Here is a 10,536-nt window from a genome sequence, read left to right as displayed (position 1 = left end):
CTCCGTGCTGGCAAGAGGGGAGTTCCCCAACCACAGGGAGTGATTGGTAGAGGCAGTGGTCAGGGCTGGCAGACCCTGGCTGTGGTTCCCCCAGGAACGAAGTGGGGAATAAACTCCCTCCCTGCCTCCTTTGACTCGGGGGGGCTATACAGGCCAGCATCTGGCCATGCCCCTGGCTCTGCCACTGCAGCAGCGATGGGGGAGTACCAGGTGGACCCTGGCTCAGGTCCGTGGTTGTGGGACAAAGAGGTGAGAATGAAGCGCCTCCCTGGCCAGGTCACTTGAGGCTACTGCCAGGGCTGGCCACAGTTTCCGTGCAGCCAAGGGCACTCTCTAACTTCCCCCAGCTTCTGGCCTGAGCCACTGCAGGCATGTGCCTGCATTTCCTGAGTTAAAAGTGAATATCTATTCATTTGCAAATTGGTTCAATCTAGGCAGGTTAGAATAACTTGCAAAGGTTGAATTTATTTAGGCCATGGCTTTTTGAATGTCAGTCCCTAGCAGAGATGTCAGTCCCTAGCCTAGCCTTCTCATGATGAAGGTGGCACAGGAATTCTGATTCTACTTGGTCCTTTTAGTGGAGTATAAGTAGAAGCAAGGCCTTCCCCTGAGCACTCAGACATGCACCATTTGGTCCTTACAAAACAGCATCAGATCCTCAATAGGAATACATTGGTATAGCCTCAAAGGAGCTAAACTGGTTTATACCAGCAGAGGAACTGGCCCAGCATCTTTAATTGTTTCCCAATCCCAAATCACTGGTTATTTCTCATCAGATTAAAAATTATTTTTAACAGTATGAATCTAAAAGTTCTGGGATCACTTTGCTTTGCAGCTCATTTTTCATCCTTAATCGATAAAGGAGCTCTAAATCTAGTTAAGATTTATGATGTACATAAAACATTAAGTTATTGCATATGAAGTTATATAACACTACCACCTGTAACATATTTGCCTTTTCCGGTCTCTGTGTGTTTTAAAAATGTTTGGTACAACTCATAAAATGTTGCTAAATTATGCCTTCCACTGTATTTCCCCCGAACCCTTACTTCACATTAGAAGAAATCCAGAGCACTCTTCCTGAATTAAGGGACATCCTGATACATTTAGACGTCCTTTATTTCTTTACAGTGGTGAAAGACCACCCTCATCTCTTTACAGAAAGATTGTAAGGAGTATGCACAATAGAAGCAGAATTACTGCTAGTAGAAAAGCAAATGTGTCAAATTTCATGAAGGTGATGCATTAACTTCAGTTCAAGTAGGTGTGACATCAGTTGACATAATTCCATTGGTGACAATGGAGCTCCATCCATTTACACCAGTTAAAGCTCTACTCCGTGCTTTACAAATGAGGCATTCAGGCAAAGTTTTTTAACAGCTTACTAATAAGGGTTGATTTGTCCCCTGTAATCAGTTGCTGTGGCAGAGCAAACTCCGCTGATGAAGACCCTGCTCCACTGGAGCAAATCTGCTTCACAGAAGCTAAGGGTCTGACTTCTGGCACATTTATTAAAACAATATGATTTTTTGGAAAGTTTTAACAATTCTAAGTTTCTGTGGTTTGTGGAAAGTCTGTGACAGCAAAAGAAGAGTATCCCATCCCATTGGAGGGCTTTCACTCATTTCTGACTCATCCCCCTCTTTGTGTTATGCTAAGCAGAACTACTGAGCCAGATTCTTCCCAGCCAGTGAGCGGGAGAGATAACAAGGGCCAAGACAGTTGCAGGAAGGCATAGGCCTGTCCAGTAACTTTATGAGCAGAGAGAGATAGTTAATCTGAAGTCAAGCAGAAAGCAAGGTGGATATGCACCATATAGACTAACTAAATGAGATATATAGAGAGCATAAGCCTTCTTGAACTCAGGCTCACTTCATCAGATGTCACCAGTGAAGGCATCAGTGACTTCATGCCATAATTCCCAATGTAGCAGGAGTCTAGGGACCCTTGATTCTTATGAAGCCCTTAGTATCCACAGAAGGATTCTTTTGGTGCCAACAATTTCACATCCACCTATTGTGGGCCATGTGATTAATATGACTGTCTAGCAATGTGAAGGTTTAACAATTCCAAGTTCTTGTAGTATGTTGAAAAGCCTGAAAGGAACTCTTCATAAGAGTTTGTGCAGAAATCAAGTTTGGCTCCATCTTCCAAAAAGAATGAATCTTGACATACCTCCAAAACCTTGCATGTGTTTTAAGACATATTCTCTTCTCATGTTATGTCCCAAAATCCCATTGACATCAGTTGGGGATAGATGTGGAAAGTAAACCTTTCAGTATCCATAAGCCAGCATTTATAATAGGTCCTTGGGCATGAGTCAGGAAGACTATAAGGATGGCAAACTGCTCTGATAAGATTAGCATTGGCATATATGGAATTGCCTTTGAAATGAATGACTTGTCCTTAATAATGACTGAAATGCATTTGGGTAAGGAAACTAGGGATGTGTGGCAGGAAGCTCAGTGTATTTTTTAAGCATCATCTCACATCAGCACGTATTTCCTAGGAGTCTGATGTGATGTCCCATTGGGCACCTTTAGTTACATTGCATTGTCTTGTGATAAAGTTACAGAAGTAGAAGGTCAGCATAAATATGTAACTTGATTCCCATTTAGAAAATCTTTTAAAAATCTCCATAACCACTTATGAAACAAATATGAATCAAGCTCGTGTTTTGATCACTTTTATTTATGATGGCCTGTCTTTGAATTTCTTGCAGATATCATATTACTTTAACTGCATTTCTTTTAGTACTATTTTATTTTACTAAAAAAACCTTAAAACTAAAATGCCACTAATAATTTGCCAGCTCAAGTTCCAACTGTAGTCTTATTTTCCAAGTAAACGGTTTAGGGATGGGTTTATTTTGATACTTTATGTGGTAGTTTTAGCTTTTCTAAGGAAAGCTTTTATATACTAAATACCATGGATTATGTCTAAATAGTAGTAACTGGTACTTACAGCATCGATACTACTATAGAAGCTTGTAAATATTTCCCCATAAAGATTATAGAGTAGATTTATTGTAGGACAGACTTAATTTTTCAAGTATGCCTCTTGCCTGTGCAAGGCTTAAATTGAAGTGTGGACACAAATTGATGTATCTATTATAAATCACATAGATACAAGCACTGCTATTTAGAGTTGTCTCTACAATTCATTTTTGGCATGCTCAAATTGGAAGGCCAGTCCTTATAACAACTAAATACATATCTATAAATGTCTCTGATGAAATGCTATAGTTGTTTTTTTGTTATTTCCTCTACTTACGGGATATAAAGTTATACACAAAAGAATGGAACTATGCCGATTTTCATGAGCATCTGGATCATTATCTTAATTCATGTGGGGTACAAATATTCATATTGGGTACAAATATATCTTTTTCTGGAGGGGGGGAGTAAGTAGTAAAGGGATTGTGTTTTAATCATTGACTGGAAATTTAAGCATCATAGGCTTTTAGCTGTCATTTAACACTGTCAGGTCTGCCCCTACATATATCATAATTGCACATAAGTAATTTGGAATCTATTTATGTCTAAAGTGACAGAATTGCAAATCCATAATTATGCCTGAGGTTGGCTTTGAAATTTGCAATTTGAACATTTACATGCAGGGGATGAAATCAATGTTTGAACTGTCACGAGTCAAAACAGGGAGCTTGGCTATATACATTTTTTTTCATCTTGAATTTCCAGTATATCAACATAATCTGATTTAATGGAGTTACAAGCAATCTTTCCACTTATTTAGCTAGGTGTAGTAAAAGAAGATCTAAAATGTGATGACAGCAGAACAGGCCTTTGAAACGTACAATAGTGGGACCCTTTTCCTGCATGACCGAAACATCTAACGCATGTCTCCTGACCAGCTCATCTGGCCAACAGCTATCATTTGTGCTATTTGATATCCATATCCAAATTGCTGCAGCGCTTTTCTTCGGCTTACTCGTCCACACAAAGCCTGAACTTCAGAACCATCTCATCCTATAGACGTGCTCGTAACGGATATTTACATTAAAGTAGCTGTGAACTTTCGGTTTATTTGAAAACACCTCCAGGATATCATTTTAAGGAGCTATCAGTAAGGAAGTGGCTGGGTGGCATCGTGGGCTCTGATCATCAGAAAGCGATAGTAACAAACCTTTATTTGGTTTGTGGACAGAGATCCTGAATGCTCTTCCCCCAAATCTTGCATGTGTGCACAGAGTGTAGCAATTAAGATCAGAAAAGTTTGGCTTTGTTCAGCGTAGTAAAATTCCAGTCCAAATGACAGGGTCGAATTCAAACCCGTTGCCTTCTAATGAGTGGAATCTATGCAGTAGCGCTCTTTCACTAATATAACTGAGAACACCATTGTTCTTTGAATGTACATTACTTTCGGCCCTCTGTTGCTGAGAAATGCTTGTTGATTACAGCTAAGAACTGTATACAGTATGCCACAGCTGAATGACTTCCATGAATAAGAAGCTAAAGCCAGTCGACATATTCATTAGGTTCAAAGAAATGAGCCTCAGAACTGTGGGAAAACTTTTGTTTATGCTGCTGGAGGGGGAAAAGTAAAGATAGAGAGAGAGCGAGACCTCCACGAAAGCAAATACAGAATGGAGTTGCGCACACGGAGCAATAGGCAGCATTTTCACTTCCAGTCCATGCAATCCCATACTTTGCAAGTCTGTGTCTCAAACCCATCTCACAGCAAGACAGGTCACAGCAAATAGGTGCAGTATATTGGTAAATATGATACTCAAGCTGAGAGCAGTTCTACAAATCTTGGCTTGATTTTTCTCCTACTTAGCCTGGTTTTCCCCTGTCACACTTGCATTCAGTGAATTGTTTTTTTCCCCTAATTTCCACCAGTGTGATTCAAAGAAGACTCTTTTGTGATAGTATCAGAGAAACAGCGTGACTTTCTAGCACTGCTGATTTGATTGAGACAGTTTTGCCATAGCTTAGGAGCATGAATTCTACTGATCCTTCTCACTAGCACTGGGAATATTTCCACTGTTTGCATTTAGATGTTAATTATTTCTCCTGTCACTAAAACAATGTTTTGGGGAATTATTTACCTCCAGGATATGAATATTCACACCATCAGCATATTTGCCTCAGACCATCATGAGACAAATATAACCTGACATCATTCATTATAATGTAACTTCATGAGTCAGTATAACCTAGGACCCAATCCCATTGAACTCTCAGGATCAGACCTATAGAGATCATATTTATTAAAGAGTTAGTGTGCGCACTAAGACTCCCCAACCATACTTACACTGGGAAGATTTATCTCCACTCATTCACAGAGACCATAACATTCCTGGTAGCTAGTAAACTCAGCATATATCATCTTACTAGGGAAAGTAAATGACATCATTGGCCCGACTACACAGCCTTGATACACATGCAAAGTTTTATTTGTACACTTCTTAATAAAATGGACAAGAACTTCAGCATTATTTTCTGTGACCATAATTTTGTCCTCAGATGAACAATGAAAGAAATAAAATAGCCAAGCATGGTTGGTTGGAAAGCTAGTGTAATGAAAACAGTGTAAATGGAAGTTTGATTTTCAAGAGTTGAAAAAATGATTACAAAATAGATGGAAGATGGTAATTTTTTTGATTTAGGAGTATGGAAGCAAGTGAGATTTTTTAAGGGAGAATTATTTAATAAATGACTGAGTGGATCAGAAGCAAAGCTACGTTACTCATAACCAGACTCCCTGTCACAAACTGACCTTGGAAAGAAGAATTGCATTTTAAGTATAATTTCTGCAGCTGAAGGAAGTGACTGCATTGTGTATGGTAGCTCAGTACAAACATCTTGTCAAGCAGGCTCTAAACACTTGGAGCACTGAAACAGGAGGTTTCAGCTGTGGCTGATTTGATACCTTTCATTTATGAAGATGTACAATATAGTAAACGGGAAACTTCTCTGGGAAATTTATTTGATTTCCAATAGTAAGAGATGAATATTGTGCCCATTGGCTTTACTGACTCTTCACAGACCAAGCTCTGTGTGGTCTTACGTATCATAAATGGATCTTCAGGGACAGAATATTTTTGAAAGATTTGAAAGAGCCCTACCTAACTCCTGTTAATTAGGAACCTAATTAAAAATTTGGATCACGTTGTCTTAGTTCTTCCATACTTTAACCCCTCTGATTGTGTAGGTCATATGATTCTCATCCATGTTGAAGTGCATAGAACAGGGAAGTTTACTGTTAAATACCCATGTCTTCTCATCCCTCTAAATGTGGGACCAGAGGAGTCACGAATACACACACACGCACTCTATATAAAATAATCTAAACAGTCTCAGAAAAAGAGATGAGTCTCACTCGCCTACATCCATATACTTCCCTCCATACTTTTTACATCCGTCCTTCTCTTAATATGGCTTCTGTGTCATGCTATCATCACTGGCTTCCCCAAAAGGGACTGTTCTTACTAACCAGTTTACAGGAGTCACAGAGAAGGAGATGTAGTTACTGCTTTTCTAAATGGTACTAACTTCCATAAGTATTTTTACTGATTGGCTAGTTAGATGACAGTGACTACAGGGATTAATTGTTGCCTTCTGTTGCTATATAGATCATTCCCTTTTGTGGGGATGGGTATTGCATGTGTTTTGTGGCAACAACATGATATAGCAACACCTCTCAGATGCAGCTCTTTCCTGCATAAAAGCAGCAATCCTTTTGAGTACCTGTACCTCAAGTGTTATCACTAACTCAAAATCATACCTCCAAGTAAGACAGCATGATATTATCCCAGGCCTTTATTAATTCCCAGCATTGTTTAACAAGCAGACAGTGTTAACATGTGATTGTATGATTAATAGGTAGTGTCCTTCCTAGCAAGTAGAGCAAGATGGAGAAAGCTAAATGTGTGAAACACTGGATATGAGTTGCATCAATACATGCCATATGTGCATATAAAGAGAAGACAGCTGTTAAGAGAAGGAAGCTCTGCAAGCAGGGGCATATATAGTATACTTATTGTTAAATACCTCACAGAGAATAAAAGGACCTGCTTATTATCAGAACAGAACTTTTCATCTCTTTCTGCATCAGGGCTTTAGCTGGCGTAAGATGACACAACTTGATTAACAATCAGGTATTTCAAGATTTTAAAAAAAAACCCTCTAACAGGAAACTAGATTCCATAGTCCTTCTTTAAACAATACTTGTCTCTGAATATGAGACTCAGTATGATATTATTTGTTTGATCACAACTAAAGTGCCCATAAGCATGAAGATAATCCAGTTTCAGGGGTGGAGTGTAGATTGGGTGGGACTGTGAGGCCTCTTTTCTTAGCATTAAATTGCCTAAAAGTAATCGAAGGACAAGGGATCAGTCTTATTATCCTGAGTCATAAATAATTATGTTTGGTATAGTTAATTATATACATTGATTGACTGTTAGAAGATTGTAAAAGTATTGCTTGCTGAAAGGATATGGGAAACTAAGTGTACTGTGTGAGACCAACAAAACTCCTAAGCATTTGCTTTTTAGTCATATACCTTCTGGCAATACCTAGGTCTCTATCTACTTTAAGGGTATTATAAACTTTGCTCAGTCATAGGTCATAGGCTTGAAGCAGGAATCATTTGGTGAAATATTGTGGCATATGGGACACAGGAGGACAGAGTAGATAACCATAATGACTTTTCTAAGAAGGCCTGAAAGTCTTGGCCCCATTGAAGTCAAATGCAGAGCCTCGGCCCATTCAAGCAAAGTTTTAATTTGTTTTATTTAAATTCTGGTTGTTAATAGCTTTATTATCTTGTACTGACTGGCTTTCTGCTTTGTAGTGCTACGTATTTAAAACCTCTCAGATTAATATCGAACTTTTTCCTTGTCCTGGGTTTTTGTCTCCTCTTGTCTCCTCTGCCCCTGAGATTGAAAGCAATGTAATCCCAATGGCTTTGCTCAAGAGATGCATCTATACTGGCACTCTTACAAAAGAACTCCCTTGAACATCACTGCCCACCCACTTCTGCTCACGTGTCAAACCCAGAAATGCAGTGGTGAAGTGGGACTGGCAGGCTCTCCCAACTGGCCATCTCTTTTTGTCCAGGAAAAATAGGTTGGGGCTGGAGTGCACAGGTTTCCTTGGAGTGGCATTCCCAGGGTTGGCGGACATGAGCAGGTAGGCAGGTGTTCTTGAGAACATCCTTCCTTGAAGGAGCAATTTAGGCTTACATGGAGAGAGGCATTCTGTGGCTTTGCATAGGTGTTGCATTTGGGCCAGGAGAAACACCTTTCACCTTTCAGCTAGTGTACAAACGTGCAAGGTGGGTTTCACTGAAGAGAACTGTGGTTTTTTTCCAGGACAATCTTTCTTCTCTCCTGCCAATGTGAACATTTGCACACATCCTGAACTGTTCAAGTCCTGAAGACCCTCAATATCCTCTGCTCTTCTTCCCCAGCTCCAAGGAGCATCTGTATACTCCAGCCACAGCCTATTTTTAGAGTAGTAAAAATTTCCTAGCACTGGAATTGAATGCCTATCCCTAGACTGTTCCCTACCCTTCCCTACACCCTTCCTGCTCACGTGCAGGTAGTAGCCATGATCTGGCTCAGATGACATAATCTTCTCTGACCCTCTCTTGATAGTATAGACCTCAAAGTAATTTGATGTTCTAGTTATTTCCTAAATAACTCTTTTCATTGGAAAGAGTGGGCCACTTTCACAGAGCCTTGGAAAAGTAGAGAAAATGAGATTCTCAGCTGTTTTCCTTCTGATTGATACAATGTCTGTATTATTTTCCCCAGTTCTGTTCACATTTGGATTTTTTATAGATTCATAGATATTTGGGTTGGAAGGGGCCTCAGTAGATTATCTAGTCCAACTCCCTGCCCTGGGTGGGAAAGAGCGCTGGGGTTAGATGACCCCAGCTAGGTGCTTGTCCAGTCTCCTCTGGAAGACCCCTGATGTAGGGGAGAGCACCACCTCCCTTGCAAGCCTATTCGAGATTCAGATCTTCCAGATCTTCTTTATTTGTTTGGGAGAGATATTAGGAGAAGTTGGTATGTGTCTTGATTTGCAGTTTTTTTAGTAAAGTTTAAAAATTAGAAACAATTATTGAAGAAATAACCAGACTCTGCTGGCAGATTTAGAAAAGAGATGAGAAAAAATTATACAGCATGAATTCATACTAGTTAGAACTGGGAATGAATATACACATCTGCAGACTGAGCTCTGAACCTCCTTTTGCATACATTGATATAGAAAAGGACAGGCGTCTCTAGCTGTCCGGGATTAATTCTCAGGCTTTTGCTGTCGTTATTTTACAAAGAGCATGTCACTAATTAACCTTATAGTCACTGTTCAGCCCTAAGCAATTTTTCCCTGTTTGGCATTTGCAATTTTCAAATACCAGGACTGCTGTCACGGAGCTCCTCCGTATATAATTGCATACATTTTACTTAATAAATATGGCTGTATTTGTGAAAGCTATTGGTTCCTTTGAGTTACAGCCTAGTTTAACGTAGTGAGAGAAGTTTAATAACTCTGTACAGAGCACATAATCAGACAAAAATCTAGTACTTTCCATTAAGGAAATGTGACCCATAATAAATGTTGCATGGAAGCACTAATAACTGCCTTTAGGTTAAAGTGCTCTGAAAATTTCATGCTACAATGTAACAGTGGTAATAATATCATTGGTAATAATAGCTGTTGTTACTCCCCAGCTGAAAGGATAGGTGATTACGATATTATTACCATATTATTAGATATTATTACCATAAAGTAATTAAAGTCTACTTTGCTGTTAAATGGTTACCTTGGAGGAATCCCTCAAAAATGTGGTATGAAACATCTTCATAATTTAATCAATTAAGAACATTAAATACCAGGGCTCTAGTATTTTTTTTCCTGCACATAATAGCCGGCATGTACTACACTGGATGAGTAGGTGACAGAAATCTGAAGAGCAGATACTCCGTCAAGTTGCTTTTAATGCGTAAAATCATGTTTATGCTGTAAGTTGTTAAAAGAGCTACCACAAAAGAGCAGAGTAGCAGATGTGTCGGAAGGATGTGCTGTTCTAGCACAATGCATAACAGGGTTCAGCTAAGTCTTCACGTGCATTCGGTCCTTTTCACACCTATGTGCCACATGCAGTTAAAAGCCTGGTAATGAATGACAAGAGTTTTGCTAACAGCTCTGACTCATCGGGAGGATTCTCCCAGGGATTAGTACCTTGGTGTCTCTTCTGTTCTTAATCTAACCCACAGCAGGAAAGGTTGGGCAAGCAGTTTGATCTGCGCATAAACAACCCGTCCTTTTTAACATGTGGCATTTCTGACAGAGCAAAGCATTCAAACAGCAAAAGAAATACATTTTCCTCACCATTTCTTCACTGGCTCGAGAGCTGATTTTGCACTTAGGGTTTTACAACATGTTATCTGGACATTATACAAATCAACAACCATGATTTACTACTTAAAAAAAAAAACAAAGATAATAAGATTGGAGGTGGAGGTACTTGGATTCATATATATATATATATATATATAGA

General features: G+C 39.3%; 1 protein-coding gene across 1 annotated transcript in view; it reads left to right on the top strand.

Moving 5' to 3' along the window:
• SEMA3A (semaphorin 3A) overlaps positions 1-10,536 on the top strand; it is a 165,308-nt gene that overhangs the window by 31,765 nt on the left and 123,007 nt on the right. The gene's annotated exons all lie outside the window — the stretch shown is intronic.

This window comes from Crocodylus porosus, unplaced genomic scaffold (assembly GCF_001723895.1).
Source record: "Crocodylus porosus isolate Cpor-Errol unplaced genomic scaffold, CroPor_comp1, whole genome shotgun sequence".
Classification (NCBI taxonomy): Eukaryota; Metazoa; Chordata; order Crocodylia; family Crocodylidae; genus Crocodylus; species Crocodylus porosus.
The sequence above is the reverse complement of the archived record's forward strand: the minus strand, read 5'-3'. Positions and strand labels throughout refer to the sequence as shown.